The following is a 17,494-nucleotide window of genomic DNA, read 5'->3' on the forward strand; positions in this document are numbered from 1 at the left end:
GTTGAAGATTCATTACCAAAATGACAAGACATGGTAATGAAGGTTTGAGCAAAACATTTTTCAGATCAAATAGGCCAAAAGCCAAAGACTTTCTTCTTCATATTGTACATTTACACATCACTATTTGTGACGACTGAAAACCTAAACTGTTAAATAATTAGTTTGCATGAACCTCCATTCATCCTATCATACCACGTCTCTTGGCAAACAAGAACAGAAAGTTTCAAAAACAATCACTGTAAACCAATACAGAACAATGTGAAAAAACCTATCCATCTATCTATCTATCCATCTATCTATCTATCTATCTATCTATCTATCTATCTATCTATCTATCTATCTATCTATCTATCTATCTATCTATCTATCTATCTGTCTATCTATCTGTCTGTCTGTCTGTCATGTTCTATGTGCCATGTGTGTTTGTTTTTTGGTGTGTGCATTTCGTTTCTCTGGTGTGTGCATTTTGTTGAATTCTGCAGGTGGTACTTTGGAAGGGGGCTCCCTGATGTGTGACATCATAATTTGAGGGCAGTGTGGAACCACATACACAAAGCTTTGTCCCACTATAGTCCCTCTCTTTGTTTCTCTTTGTTCATGTTGCAGGATGAACTGGCCACAGTGGCACAGGACTCCTTCCTCATGCTACTCTGTTTTTGCTCCTTTTGTTTGCTTTATTTAACTTATATTGTGGTCATTCTTTTGGAGTATTATGAAATATCATTTCTGATCGTTACGTTACTGAGGGTGGACAGCGTTTCCTCGTTCTCTTGACGGTACGCTTTTAGATTAGATCACATCAGATTAGGTGTGAAGGGTGACTTATCTTTTCTTTTGTGGCTTTGGGAGTCGGGTGAGCTCTTTCTACTGAGAACACATGTTGGTTTGGATATTACTGGCCCGCTTTTGTTCGCCGATGTGATTTGGTTCTCATTATTGTCTGTGTTTTGGCTTTTGTTTATTAAGAATTGTCAGTTGAACTGCTGTATATTTCTTATGCTTTCTGATGATTGGTGGCAACTTATACATTCGGTCAGAGGGCTGACCTCTTAATAATATAGGACAGATGGTCCTCGGGCTGTAACATTGGCACAATAAATACTTCTGCTACTTTACTACTGTCCTTCTTCATATAGGGATGTAACTCTACATGCAGCAATACTGATGAGGAGTTTTCCTTCAAATATAACATTTACCAACAGAACAGCCTGTTTACTAAAAAAACATAAACTCACACATTATATCCTCTACCCTATACACAACCATAAAAATCACACACTCTCACCCATGCTACGCACAGCCTTACAGCTTTACATACGTTGCCCTCCAAACTCAAACATTGTCAACATTTTACAATGTGGAGCTGGAACATCTAATCAGGATCCTCTTTGGTGTGTGGGGGCATAAATGAGTTTTCTGATTACTGAAGTCACTGATTCATTGTCTGACTTGATGAGCAATGTTAAATGATCACACTCTGGAGTTTAGACAGGGTCACAAACCACTCCTCTGAACATATAATGAACACACACACACACACACACACACACAATAAAATGTTATCACTGTAACCAGATTACAACAGAACCTGTTTCCACAACAAAACAGTTTCAACCCACAAGGAAAACACAGACACACACACACACACAAACACATGCGCGCGCGCGCACACACACAAACACACACACAGAGGGGGAGAGAGAGAGAGAGAGAGAGAGAGAGAGAGAGAGAGGGATTTTAATACTAATTTTTGGAATGGAAAAGAGAATCAGAAGAAAATGATGCACCACTTAACTAAGTAATTATCTGTTTAGTGTGTGTGTGTGTGTTTCTGTGTGTGTCTGTCTATGTGCTGTGCGTGTATTTGTGCAGTTGTATATGTCAGGAACACTAGGACTCCCCTTTTCGCAAATTGCCAGCACTGAAAAAGTAAATGCATGAAACAAATTTGACCTCAGACGCTAAAAGCTTGTTTTCAATAGCACAGTCACGTCACAGTTGCTACAGACTAATGATTTATGAAAGTCACGTAAGTCAATGGAGAATGACCTATTGTGTGTGTAAAAGGACATGTACTCATAGTGACAAATACACACCAGTAAGATTAGAATTCAGAGATTAAAGTCTTTTGAGAGCACCTCTGGCATAGTGCTCCTAAGTTGCACAACCCCCTTTTCAATCATCTTTTTTGTATGAAAATAGTCACCAGATGACAAAAATCATTACTTTTTCACTTCTGTTGATGGAAAAGATGATTGATCATCTCTGTCTGTCTGCAGGGACCCCACACACTGTCAAAGGAGCTGTCTCTGTCCTTTGATTTGCTTTCCACCCTAAGGCCCTTCATTTAACGGTTTATTTTTTCACCAGAAAATCTGGGAATGTATCAGCGTTTATTGTGAGTCCAAAAGGCGGGTGAAGAACGGATGAAAAACAGATCACAAAATCATGCAAAATATAAAATTACCTTTAAAAAGTGTGTAATCACCTATCTATCTATCTATTTATCTATCTATCTATCTGTTTATCTATATACAGATGATTACAAAATATCTGCTGCGATCAAACTTGGGGGAGCAGGTGAAAATGGAATCCATCCAAGCAACGCATGTTCCCAGAGGGGTATGAAAGGGCATGAAACTGAATGGAGACTGTCACACAGACAGAGAAGGCGGCCTGTTTGTGTGTATGTGTACGTCTGTGGTGTCTGTGTGTGTATGTACACAATATGAGCTGATAGCATCTGTTGTCACTGATGCCAATACACTTCCGTCATCAGAGAGAGAGAGAGAGAGAGAGAGAGAGAGAGAGAGAGAGAGAGAGAGAGAGAGATCGTAGAGGTATTAACTTACATCAGTATACTCGTTATAAATGTGACTGCCATTCGGGGGGGGTCACTTTTGTTATGCTCGGTAACCCCTAGGCTGGGCATAACAGCGACTTTATTTTAACAATAATACTATAGAAAATTCATGCCAGTATGCCGGCAAAGTATCACTTTACTGAACAGACCTTCATGGGGAGGACCCTATGGACATCATAATGAGAGTGAGGCAGAGAAAAAGAAAATTACAAAATGAGAGAGAGCATGTTAACGGCCCATGTCAAATGCACACAGGGCATCTGAGTAGAAAAGCTATACAGTCATTACACACACACAGATATGTGAACAGCGATGTAAACCATCACAAACATTTTATAAATATTTTTAATCTGGGGCTAAGTAGTCTTCTGTTTAAAATAATGGTCATGGACCAAAAAATAAATACTCAACTTTACTCTAACTTTGCTCAAATATACTTTGCAATTATATGATTTTTCCCTTTCGAGAAAAGCACCCTGAATTGTAACAGGAGTCTGAGGCAGGGGGTAGCACAGGAATGCAATCCATCCAGATTGCTGAGAATCAGCTTCAACTTGCTCAAGCCACTGATCAAACAATTTGTGCATGTCAGACATCAGTTTCACTGACTGACAGTGTCAAATATATTGCTAATAGGGCATTCAGTGTGAGCTTGTGGCCTCTTTTTTTCCCTAAAAATCTTCTACGATGAAACTTCCAAATGGGAAAAGATTTCTGATGTTAATTTGAAGTTTCAGATATGAGACATGATTGGAACAGTGGTCAAAGTTGTCATTTTTGGGGAATACACAGGCTTCTAATAAGACATCGTTATTTCTGTTTGGAGCATATTAGATATACAATTTTGGTGTTTAAATTCTCTGAGGAAGTTTCTCCTTCAGAACCTTTAGAAAGATCTGAGACATCATAGATGATTTGGTCAAAATTCATATGAAATGTTCCCAGTGGTCTCCTTCCTCTCTCTCTACTATGGAAAACAAAGACTTTGACAATATTTCTACTCAAAGGAAACCTACTAAAAGAAGCCTTAGTTAGAAACTTATCCTTGAGCACAATACTAGTGTCAAGACAGTTTGAGCTGCTGGATCGTAATGGTTAGTGATATTTGCCTTTCTGCTGATCACATAGACCCATGGGGTCGTGTCTTAGCATCTCTGGTCATTTCATTGCAGACTTTAGCCTGCAGAGTGTCATGTTGACCTGCCAGCACTTTAGAGTCACACAGTCATACAGCACACAGCTGAAAATATTTTTGGAACTTGCGAGAAGACTCCTGCGTCTTGCATCCTAAAGTACTGACCACAAATTGTGCCTCATTGTGACGGATAATGTTGAGAGCATTCATCTTTACCACCAAATTCATTTGGCTAAGGTTTTGAAACTTAGAACCAACATGGACAATCAGTTCAATTCATAAAAGAAGGTTCACGTGCATTTCGGTCTACCATGCACGAGTGAGAATGCTGATTCACTGGCATATTGGAAAGTGAGTCAAAGCCATTTACCAAACCTTGCATGTATTGCTATACCTGTTTCAGCTATTCCTGTAGAGTAGGTTTTTAGTGTGGCAAGGAAGATACTCCCATCAGAAAAGTGCAATCTCATTAAACATTTGAAGCTTGCTTCTTTCACATCTTGTTCACATTATTTGTATTCTAAAAAGACAATTAAAATTGTCCTTTGTAGGGTGGACTCCTTCAAAGAGTTGTTTGTTATCACTGGAAAAAAAGAGTATTTTGGATTAAGATATACTTTGATGCATATACAGTAGGCCTACATATCATAAATTTAAATTTCCACAGAATGCTTTCACAGGTTCAGAGACAGTAGCTCTGGAGCACACACAATATTAATCGTGCTTAATATAAGACAAGGTTAATATAACACTTTGAAGAGAAACTGTAAGTTCTAAGATGAATATATAAAACATGGTGCTAATCATCAGACATACATGACAGTACATAAGCACTGATACTAAAGGAAAGTGCTATATAATGTGGTATGTAGTAGTATGTAGTAGTATGTGCTCTCTCAGTTTGCTTTTGGAATGAGAGAGAGTATTTATAACCTTAATATCAGCTGCTGCTTCTGGATGAATGTGCTCATCAGTGAACAGGAAATGCCAGACAGAGACTCTCTCTCTCTCTCTCTCTCTCTCTCTCTCTCATATCCCTTGAAACCTTGGAAAACATCACAGCCTCAATGTAATTAGGCAAGACTAAATATGAGACACACAGGCCAGTAATTTGCATAAGGATTCCGGAAATATGCTGCTTTGGGCAGGTGGGTAGATATGTATCGTCACAGATTGACAAATGTCTAAGACGCCAAAAGGTCGCACCATAATACTTGCGTTTAGCGGTTAGTATAATATAGTTTTTTGCACAAGGTTAGTTCACTCTTTTCAGTTCTGTCTGTTTTGTGAATGTTTCGTTGGTTTCTATTTATTCTTGGAACTGTGATCTAAAGAGTATTAGTGAGGTGACATCAGGGTTCACTTGAACCACACAAGCTCACTAAACACAACCATAAACTGGGAATATATACCTGGACTTTACACTGTCATTTTTTCGACGGACTCTCTCTCTCTTTCTGTCTCTCTCTCTCTCCCACTCTCTCTGTCCATGCTTGTCTGTTAATCAAGACTGGCTGAAGCGTGCAAGGCCAGTTGTGTGATTATGTCTGCATAACATTCCACATCCTACGGGCGAGCTAAGTGACTGGATAAAAGAGAACGGCTTTATCGGATTATTCTTGTCCTCTTATTGTTTCATGCAATATATTGATTTATTTGATTGCATTTTATTATTATATTCAGTTATCCAACTAAGAGAATTGCCACAGAGGCAGTCAAAGACAGAGAGACATTTGCTTTCTAGAGCCGTCAAAGCCGCTGTCACTACAGACCTTGTTTCAGAGGCCCAGAGAGAGAACGAGGACTAGTCCTACTGTTCGATGAAACAGAGGTAAAAGATCAGGTCACGCTTCTTGTATACACGGTACGCTCCAACCAGCCCTTCCGTAGTCCTTGAGGGGCAGCTACACCTTCCCGCTGAAACTCACCGACAACAGTTAACAGCTCGTTCCCAGTTTGTCTACTGCAATCGAAGCGCACTCCAGCAAGCCGTTAACAATGACCAAAAACAGGAGACGAAACTGCTAATTATACAACTGTTGAGCGAACTGACCGCTGCACAATTCCAAATACCGGACAAAGCGTTACGAGATTATATGTAGGCTACAGTAATTATGTAAAGATGTGAAGAACTAGGAAGAAAATTAATAATGTGTCGGAAGAGAACCAAGAGCCTCCTGAGATAAAATGCAGACCTGTTGACAACAGGAAATTGTATTTAAAGATGCTCTGACCTTTATACTTCCAAGCAAAGAGGAACGAAGCTTGACCATTCAGCGAGTTATTTCACCTGAATGTCACCATTGGACAGAGATCATTTGGTAATCTCCCTTTACATTTAGTTGTAAACTACATTTCCACATTGAAACAAGGTAGAGAAAGGTCGCTTACGCGTAATTAGTACAACAGCCGTGCTGGGCGTCTATGTGTTCCGTGTGGTGATTTTCATAATCCAGTTTGCCTGGTGCCTGATTGGAATGCTGTCCGTGGTCCTGAAAAGAGCGCCGAGAGCTGCCTGTTGTGCCACGCTTTGGCGAGAGGGCAGAACGAACTACCGCCGCGTCTGCTCGCACATTGTGCCGCAGCCGGAACAGCGAACCGGCTTCTATGAACCGCTGAGTGAACTTGGCCGGATGGCAACGAGACGCGTCGCTGGGTCTTCGCTCCACAGCGTCGGTCTGTTGAACGTCTGGCGCCGAACCTCGCCGGAACCTCGGCCGGCAGAGCTGGGTGAGTGAGGGTGTAGAGAGAGGTCCGGGAGAAAGAGGCGTGGTGGAGGAGGCAGGCATCTGCTCCCCCTTGTCGTTCTCCTCTCCTTCGTCAGACATCTGGAAAAGTCCTTATTAGCATCAGCGTTAAATATTATGTAGGAAAAAGTGAGGTACAGTAACAGCATACAGCTTTACAGCAGAGCGCAACAAGTTCTAAAGGAAGTTTTCCCTGTGGTCGTTTGAGCTGGACTGACTGCTGAGGCAACCTTAACTAAAAGAAGCACACACAGCTCCGTTGAAAGCACCCATGTAAATATAGTCACACATAATGCAAGAGAGAGGAGAGAAAGAGAGAGAGAGAGAGAGAGAGACTATGGATGCATGCTACTTGTTGACAGATACGCCTGTACAGGGACCAGCAACGTTTCTTTCTCATTTAGTATGTCATAATTGCATAATTGTTATTTTTTTCTTTTAAGGAAGCATAACGATATATAAACTATTTGCAAAAGAAACAAGCAAACCATTAAAAATACTGGAAATGACTAAGATGCGACCAGATGTAGAACACAGAAAGTAAGATTATTCTGCAGTTTTGTCTAGAGAGAAATATGAAAAATAGCAAGAAAACAACAAGAGCAAATAAACAAACAATACGTGTGTGGAGTTTGTTATCGTCATCATCATCATCATCATCATTACGCACAATCAGCAGACATTTACTTGCTTTTGGCTCACCGTTTTCACCACAATATCAAGTTTAATTAAATGGCTACCGGTTCTTTTTTCTGCCGTGAAGAGCGTTCCTCCTTGTGAATTATGCGACGGATAACGCCAATTTTAACTTGGGGGAGGGGGGGGGATCTCCAATAGATTGTGCTTCAGTTTTAAACACCCCCAAATAAATTAACAGCCCATTTCAAAAACGTGTGAATTCAAAGCACTTCTACCATTTGGTCGCGCTCTTTGGTAATGGCACCTGCATGGGTGTGATCTCGACGGCACTGACGTCATGAGGTCGACCGCACAGGTTGCGGAGTGAAAGGCTACTGAACCTTCTGCTCTCACTCAAAGGGGTTTTTCTCTACGTATTGTGCAACGGTCCTCTGATTCACTGTTTCAACATGCCGACCAATTAACGGTGTGTTAAAGACATTGATAATGAACCTTCAAATCACCCTCACTGATGCATACACAATTAGACTGAGACAAGAGGCTGTTTAGCTGTTCTTTCTCTTTCTCTCTCTCTCTCTCTCTCTCTCTCTCTCTCTCTCTCTCTCTATACCCATCAAGGGTAATAGAGGAGCTCCTATCAAATGCAATTTCAAGTCTAAGCAAGACTCTTCTGTATGATTGACCTAGAAAAGTAAGCAAAATACTTAATATATATAATATATATTTGAATGTGAATGTATGACTATTACTGAGCTTGTGTGTGTGTGTGTGTGGTTGTGTGTGTGCATAAACATGTACATTCATATGTTTGTGTATAATTGTTCATTTTATTGTAGGTGTATTTGTAAGTGAATGTGTGCACATACATTCACATATGTTTGCAGACAAACAATATTATTACTGAGCAAATATATATTGACTTGTTTATGATTGTTTGTGGAGCCCCCCCCCCCCCCCCCCCCACCGCCCTTCTTTCTCTGTTTCTCTCTCTCTCTGTGTATGGTGTTTTGGACATCAGCAATCAGGATTTTGCATGTGATCAGAATATCTAATGATCAGAATATCTGGAAACAAATTGGGAAGATGTCGGAACCCCCCACCCTACATGTACACAAAAACACACACACACCCGGAGAGAGGAGAGAGAGAGAGAGAGAAAGAGAGAGAGAGAGAGAGAGAGAGAGAGAAAACAGATACTTGCTCAATTAAATGCTACTCTGTATACAATATATAATTTAATGTGAATGCAGAGTAATTGCTCAGTTTCCTGCGGAAATTAGGACCGCTAACAAACTCATCTCCATCACTGTTCTCTTCCATTTTGTTCCACTGTTCCTTCTCTCTCTCTCTCTCTCTCTCTCTCTCTCTCTCTCTCTCTCTCTCTCTCTCTCTCTCTCTCTTAGAGCTCCAGTTCAGATCATTATCGGTATTCCCATTGCAGAATCAGGATTCTGCACAGGAGGCACGCCTCACGGTAATACCCTCCTACCAGGGAAGGTAGATATGAGGTCTCAGTTGCCCATAGACAAACTGAAGATTGTGGTATGTCATCAAAGACAGAGAACAACATTAAATTAAGTCTACTCCACCTAAACGTCATCTAGAATTCATATCTTTTCCTGTCGGGAAGAGTGGAAAAACCCAGTCAAAAAGTGCTGCAGACCGGAGACTAATCTAATACTGAACAGAAACTTGTATAGCCCAAAGATTGCTCGTAGGTCCTAAAGTCAAATAGTTTTATTAGCCTTGTCCACTGCTCTATGATGGCTGATAAGCACTAAGATGGTAAAGTCACACTATTTAATTTGCAAATTTATCCAAGATAAGTTCTCAGAAAACAATAGCTTCTAATAATTATTAAGCTGTGTAAATTTTATTTGCAGTGACATCTAACATAAGACAGTTTTAGTGAATCACTATCTCCAAGCGTTTAGACATTCCACATTACTGCTTCATAACTGGTTTTCATATTTCCCATTTTACATCTAATGCTTCCTCCATTTGCTTATTGTGCTTTTTCCCCTTGTTTTTTCCCCACTTTGAATTTTGTTTACTTCTTTCACTTTTTCAATAGCTTTTCCCCATTTGTTTGCATTTGTGCTTTACTGATTTGCAGTTGCAGCCCACCATAGGTTAATGGGTATAAAAGAACTCTGAAATTAATTTCATGCCGCTCCAGGAAATTTTATTCAGGAAATTCAGCACGCGTGCTTTTTGTTTACTTCTACTTTTGAAGTTTGTTTTTTCTCTTTCAATCAGAGACCAACTGGCATATTACTTTTGTTCAGGCTTTTGGCAAAACGAGTGAAAAAGGAGATGGAGGGAGGGAATGAATATATGTATATATTTCATGGTTCACAATTTCAGAAATCAATTAACTTGTCTTCAAAAGGCTGTGTGCCAGTTAGAGCCTTATGTAATACATATTAAACAAGCTATCAGTCAAATGAAACTCTCAGCACTGACATCACCCGCAATACTGTATCACTGGCCTCTACCCTGGATTTCTTAGACCAACCCTATTAAACATCAGCCCCTTCACACTTCCACAGTATTTTATGGGGTGTGAAACACAACTGTGGGTACGGATATCAATACATACAATTTTCATGTCTTGTAGATCTTTCCAGAGAGAGAGATAGAGAGAGAGAGAGAGAGAGAGAGAGAGAGAGAGAAAGAGAGAGAGCGAGAGAGACAGAGAAAGAGAGAGAGAGAGAGAGAAACTCTTTGTCTGGCACTTCCTGTTCATTGATGAGCACATTCAGCCTAAAGCATCTGAAATTAAGTTCATAAGTACTCTCTCTCTCTCTCTCTCTCTCTCTCTCTCAAAAAAAATCTTTAAGAGATGAAAATTGTATGTATAGATATCTATACCCACTTTCTCTCTGTGTCTCATTCTTGATAATAATAGAGCGTACTCTTAAAGCATTTTAAGTGTATCCCTTTGTGTCTGTATCTCCAGCGTAAATGCTGTGCCTCTCAGTACCTCTTTTCTAAAGTGTTTATCAGTTCATGATAGCCACACTGTTCTCCACACAGTCTCTTGAGCCTAAAAACTCACAGAAATACAAAAGACTTATGTTTTGATATTAACTCATATTGAGTTAACCTTGCCAAGATCTGTCTTGCCAAGCACAACCATACACATATAATAAAATGCCCTCAAAGGCATGTAGAGGTGAACAGAAGGATGGTAAGTGCATGGATAAATGGATAGAGAGAGAGAGAGAGAGAGAGAGAGAGAGAGAAGTTTGAAACAAGACAATGTCAAGCCAGAGCGTTGATAGCGTGAATATAAATGAACTGACCGAAGAAGCTTTGATATCACAGAAATCCCAGTGAGGGTCTCACATGAAACACCCCCCCCCCCCCCCCCCCCAACACACACACACACACACACACACACACACACACACACCTGAGTTTCCATTGGAGGAACTGGGCACCAGTCAGTGATTTACTGGACATTTGATGAGTTTTCCATCCATACTCCTTACATCTAAATGGGCGTCCTGGAGGACTGAGAGTGACAGAAATCACTTTCAGATGATGGAAATCATTACATCAAACTGAATGAACTTAACCAAATATTAGTCTGCAAGTCAAGCAGTGTTCATGAGTCATCATGACAAATTTTAGTGAAGAGCAGCTTAGTAAATGCAAAAGGTATAACTGAAAAGCATTTTAAATTAGGCTTGGAGAACCTGTCACCTGCAGAATAAAAAAATTAAAGACCAATCAAAAGTCAATAATTTGTGTTAATGTGTGAATGACCTCTCCAAGACTATATTTTGATTAAAAATTTCATTAAAAAAGTGCTCAAACATAACCCTCAGTCCTCTCTGATTTAATTTAGTGTATGGCTCATTTAACTTGACCTTGCACAGACATCAGTTAGCCTAATGAAGATCCAAACAGAGCTACTGATTTTAGACATCTCTCATTTTCTTTCATTTTTTTTAGAACTGAGTAACACACACACAGATCTCCTTTGAAGAATCCTGATGAATCAACTCCTGTAAAGATCTTTTGTGTTTAACCCGGCTATGAGATGCAAAAAAATGGAAACAGAAAGAAATCTCGTTACAAACAAAGAAACTGCTGGTACATGATCATACAATACAAATACTGTATTTTCTGTATCAAAGGTTTTGTTGATGATAGACAAACCCTCAGAAATTTAAACATAGGGTTTAGTGGACTGGGCCCCAATCGATCTGAAGTGTTTGTGAAATATTAGTGTTTGTGAAATATTAGCTGAAAGCTGGCTGAACATGAATTGAATGTTATGAGGGTGCCTGTGAGGATTTGAGGGAGCTCATGGGCTGTATTATAATCGCATTAGGTGACTCTGAACAGTCTCACAGTATGGACTCAAGACAATGCTGCTCACTAACAAACAAGACACGCACACGCTTTCTTAAATGCTGCGTGTGAAAGGAAGAGAGGCAGATAGAGAAGGTTGCTTACTCTCTCTGAGTGAAATTTGTCCATCATTTGTCCTCCTCGTCCAGCTTTTGCTTTCATGTTTTCACTGTTTTTGAGACTCCACCTCCTCCTCCTCTCTCTCTCTCTCTCTCTCTCTCTCTCTCTCTCTCTCTCTCTCTCTCTCTCTCTCGCTCTCCTTCTTAGACAGATAAGCTCCATGCATAATGTATCACAGCGTCTCACCTCTCAACAACTCCATGTTGCCAGAGGCTTTAAAAGCCCCCTCCCCACCCCACCCCCACCTCACTGTCTTTCTTTCTCTCTCTTTCTCTCTCTCTCCCTCCCACTCCCTCTGTCTATCCTTGCCCCCTGATCAGTTGGCTCTCTTACATAAGTTCATATCAAGTCATTTAAATAAGTTTACTTCAACACACTACACAAGAGAACTTACTAGATATTTATTGTGATTCATCTGTGTAAAAAAGTATATTCCCAGTTACTCAGTTTTACTCTAACTGTTTTAAATTACTATCAGTGTTCATTTTTAATAAGAAAAGAACACCCCATGGGATGCACTATAGACTGTGAGCATGTCTGAAAGAGTTCAAATGTGTGCACACCTCTAAGAATAAAATTCAAGCCCTTAGATGAGGGACCTCTGACTGAGAGATATCCAAAACCAACAATACAGAAACCCTCATGCTTGTGTGTGTACGTGAGTGCGTGCATGCATGTGTTATGTGTCTGTGTGTGTGTGTGTGTGTGTTTGTGTGAATGTGAAGCTCCTCAGTGATATCTCAGTGGTAATACTGTGCACGAACACAGCTGAGAGAATGGAAGCTGCTTTGTATGCAAGTGAGGGAGAGAACACAGCCACCCTATATGCAAATAAGTACATTTGCAACTTAATGCAACTTAAAATTTCATCCAATCAGCAGTCTGTTTTGTGGCTGATTAACAGCCTATGTTCATCAGGAAACTGTATATGTGAGTTTATATATATATATATGTGTGTGTGTGTGTGTGTGTGTGTGTGTTTATAAGGAAAAGAAAGAGAAATTTCTGGATTCTGTACATGAGTTGGCATGAATTAATGAAGGAATAAGGCTCTGTGTGTACCTCTGTGTGTGTGTGCGTATATATGTTTGTGTGTCTGCTCACTTTGTGTGATGATTAGCACTTCAGCCTTGAAATGAAATTCATTCATGCTTTCTCATGCAAAACAAGTACGCTGTTATAGGCCAGTGGACTTGTCAATCACAGAGCCTATCATTTCTCACAAAGGCCCAAAGTTGTCTTCATTGGCAGTCTTCCCAATCATTACTACTAAAAGAACAAATAATTCCAGAACTCTCACAGGGGAATATAAATTTGATAATACACACTGTGTCAAGTTTAAATTTTTGCATATATTAGCCCAAATAAGTTTTTAATAGTCTTTATGTGTGTAGCACAGTGATGTGGCAAATTGGAAAAATGTAAAATTCGCAAGGTCCCCCCAATTAAATTCTTCTCTTTCTCTCTCTCTTTCTCTCTCTCTCTCACTCTCTCACTGATCACTGTGTGTGGCGCAGAGCACTGATGTCACACATGGTTGTCTAGATAAGGAAACCTGCAGTCAGCACTAAATCCTGCCTCTTGGGTTCCATTTCCTCTTTCGTCTTTTGCGATCTGCTCTCCATGACTACTTCTAAACTCCCTGTGGCGTCTGGGTTTGGAGTGCAAATGTGTTATATAGCACACATTATCATCATGCTTTGAAGGCTGCATAGAGACATACAGAGAGAGAGAGAGAGAGAGGGAGAGAGAATATTTGCAGCATAATTAAGAAATAAGCAGCCTTTCACTTTAATGTTCTGTTTGGACTCATAGTTTATTCACATGAGTAACATCACGCGCTGGATGTAGTGCAGTGTGTCATTAATCCTTCAGGAAATGAAGTGGTGTGTGTCATCCTTTCTTTCAGGAAAAAAAAATCACTTTAAGCAAAAAAAAAAAAAAAAAAAGAATCTGCTCATTTTACAGCAGAACTAACATGTTTTGATATGTCAGTTGTTTGCTTTCATAGTATTTCTGAGTGTATTCACATGGTTTCTCCCAGAGGTATCTGACATAGTCAGATTGACATAGCCTTACATAGTCTGCATTACCTCATGAGGAAATGGTCGGCTCTACAGGTAATTGGGCTCAGCTGTTCATCCGTGAAGGGAGGCATGGATTTAGCAAGACATTTCTCTCTCTCTCTCTCTCTCTCTCTCGTTTTCTCTCCTGAGGTTTGAATTAGGAGCTATGCTATGCCCTGGCAAGTTGAGGTGGAAAAGATGGAGAGAATAAACAGAGGGAAAGAGGTTGAGGGAACGCTAGAATTCAGTGAGCTGAAAGTTGGATGAGATGTTAGACAGACAAGATGAGATTGGTAAAGCCAAGCTTAGAGAGTAGAATAAGGATTTGTTTGGCATGTGTACGACTATATGTCTCTATGTATCCTGTTCTTATGAGTAAGGTCTATGTGTTTCTTGTTCCTGCCTCTTCTGAGCTAGTGATAAAACCAGTTCAGTCAGAATATTTTTCTTATGCTTCTGTGAAAAAGGGGGAGCAGGTATTTCACACAATACCCAGAGGAAGGCAGTATTATAGATGTAGAGGGATAGCATAAAGAACGAGAGTGTTTTCAGCCTAGCTGAGGCCAACAAAAATACCCTGCATAATGGAATATTTTGCCTCGGTGTAATGGGATAAAAGCGAAACAGGGATAAAAAAAAGGGGGGGGGGGTGAGAGAGGAGGACAAATGAGAATCTGCAACGAAATAATACAGCATTCACATCCCTCTCTTTTGACCTCCTACTCTTATGAGTTTATTTTCTTGGGTGAATGCCCCCCCCCCCTCCCAAGTTTGTTAGTTTCACAAGTCATACAAAATATGTTGCTTTGTGAAACTCTCTCACCTGTGCACTTTACTGTTCCAAGTGTTTGTCATTTCAAAGTGTGAAAACTTGGAGATGACAAACCAACTGCACCTTTCCGCTGTCAAAGGTCATAACCTCTTAACTTTAGCATCTGTCATTGTCAACATTTTCTCCAACCTAGCATTTCTATGCCACTGTGTCTCCAACTTTTGGTGCTATGGGATGTTTTTCACAAATCATTTAACTGTACTGGGTAAATACGGTTCAGTGTAAAATCACTCAGATGAATAAATTACCTGAATAAATTACATTGTCTTTGCAAATGGCTGATAAAAGTGATGGCTGATAATGACATGACACAAATATAGATTTGAATAATTGAAAACAGATGTCAGGACTGATAGGAATCTTGACAAAACCAATAAACAAATGTCTAACAATTAAGGGATGATTTGTGGGTGCCCTTTTTATCCCTATGAAACATTTTATCTCTATGAAATATGAGTAGGCACAGAGTCTTGCTCACATGGTATGAGAGCAATTACAAAGATGAAACAATATTAACCTTTAACCTCCTCCACAAAAGATCACTAAGTTTTAGTGCCAATTTCATCCACATTAACATTTCATACACTGAAATATTCATTTGAAATCAGAATTTGAAATTTCATCTTGGCTTGGTGGTGATGGCTTATGATCAAAACTGATACTAATAATTTATGCATAATATCAGTCGAAGTTCTTCCATCAACAAACTGATATTAATCTCTCTTCCTTTACCTCAGGTAACGTGTCTGCCAATCGAACAAGTTCAAACTCTGGAAAATTCTACCCAAGTGTGAGAGGTAGAATGAGATACATTGTTGTCTGAAATTAAAAATCTTTGGAGATGCTCATGCAAAACCATGAATGGAAATGGATTTTCCCTAAGTCACGCTGTGCTTTTTATACAGTCTAAAGCAGCACAAATGTGAATTGATTATGTGCTGTCACAATCTGGAGGAAAGATCACCAGTCTCCTGCAGAAGGTTTTTTTTACTGCTCTTCTCCTCACAAAAATGTCAGAACAACCATCTGCTAGTCCTCTGAAATGCAATGAGAAAGAAAGAGGAAGAGAGAAAGAGAGAGAGGGAGAGAGAGAGAAAATATTTATGGTCATCATAACAATAGAGATGACAAGGAAATAGCGGATGCGTGTGTGTGTGTGTGTATGTGTGTGTAGATGCTCCCTCAGTATGTGTGAGGTTAAACAACTGTCAGAAAAAACAGCTGTCCTTAACGGAACCATGGAAGGATATTACACAATTACACATTTTTGTTGAAATTTAATTAAAATAATTGTTAGTGTGTGACAATTGGGAATTATGACATAAAACCCTAGGGAAGATAGATATTACTTGTGAAATGAATAGTATTTCTCTGATAATGGAAGATGATGGTATGAAAAAATATAATTTTTTTTGAACATTGCATTAAACTTACTATTTGAGTAGATCGTTTTATACCACCAACAAAGCTCATATTATTTTTAGGAATGTCAATTATTTTGGAGGTTGTTGTATACAAGAAGTGAATGGGAGTTTAGGAATATGTGTTGTCATGATAATACTCGTTAATGAATCCAGAAGTTCTGTCGATTGTCTTTTGGAAAAACAAAGTAATAATTGTTATGCATTGATGCTCTCTCTGTTGGAATCCTAATTAATGAGGCAGTACATGCCAACGCTTCAAGGATTCATGGAATTAGATTCCATGAGTCTCACAAAACCATACTGAGGAAGACCGTAATTGTGACAAACTGCATTCTGGGGATGCAAGTACATTTTGAAGCACAAATTCAGCAACCATGCTAAAAATGTGAACTGTGTGAAATCTGATTGTTTTGGGGAATCCTAATTTGATTAACAGTATGAGCTCTTGTGTAAGTGAATGGATTCCAGCCTGGTTCCAATCAAATTACTTTCATTATTTCTTGAACCCAAGCATTTTTTTCTCAAATGTATTCTTATATAAACATTAGGAAATAGTTACTTTCACTTAAATGAATGAGAGCATTGTGAAGAGTACCCCCACAGTTAATATAACCAACACAAATTCAAAATATGTCACAATTCCTGAGCTAATTTTGTCCTGTACTTATGTAAAAGAGTTAAAAACAACCACAAACTCAAAAGTTTTAGGACGTTTTAAAATGGTTCTTTTGATATATGCTGGGATGACTCACTGAAGATATGTCAGGAAACATTTTAACAATTATAGCAAAATAAAAGCGCTACCTGTTACAGATTTGGATTCCAACCCTTTTGCCCAAAACGATCTCAGGCAGAAATGCCAGTCATTATCACCACAAAGTGATGAGACGAGGCAAGGTCAGTCAAGATCAGCCAATGCTTTAACATGGGCTTTGAACTTGACCTTATATTTCTGACACTTTATCTGATGCCTGTAATGAGCTAACAGACATGAGGTGTGATTTGAATAAACACGCAGCATATCCATGTGGTCTGTATGAACTGGTACGTACACATGCATTATGGGCAGAAGCAGCAAGCTGTGGCTTAGAAGGAGTGCCTATGAGAGAGAGAGAGAGAGAGAGAGAGAGAGAGATTTGTAGATGAAAGTAGATATGTTTCAGTGTGTTTGTTCAATTGAAAATTCTCTGTGTCATGTCTCTTCACAATGCTCTCATTCATTTAAGTGAAAGTAATGTTTATATAAGAATACATTTGAGAAAAAAAACGCTTGGGTTCAAGAAATAATGAAAGTAATTTGATT

Source organism: Chanos chanos, chromosome 2 (genome assembly GCF_902362185.1).
Source record: "Chanos chanos chromosome 2, fChaCha1.1, whole genome shotgun sequence".
Classification (NCBI taxonomy): Eukaryota; Metazoa; Chordata; class Actinopteri; order Gonorynchiformes; family Chanidae; genus Chanos; species Chanos chanos.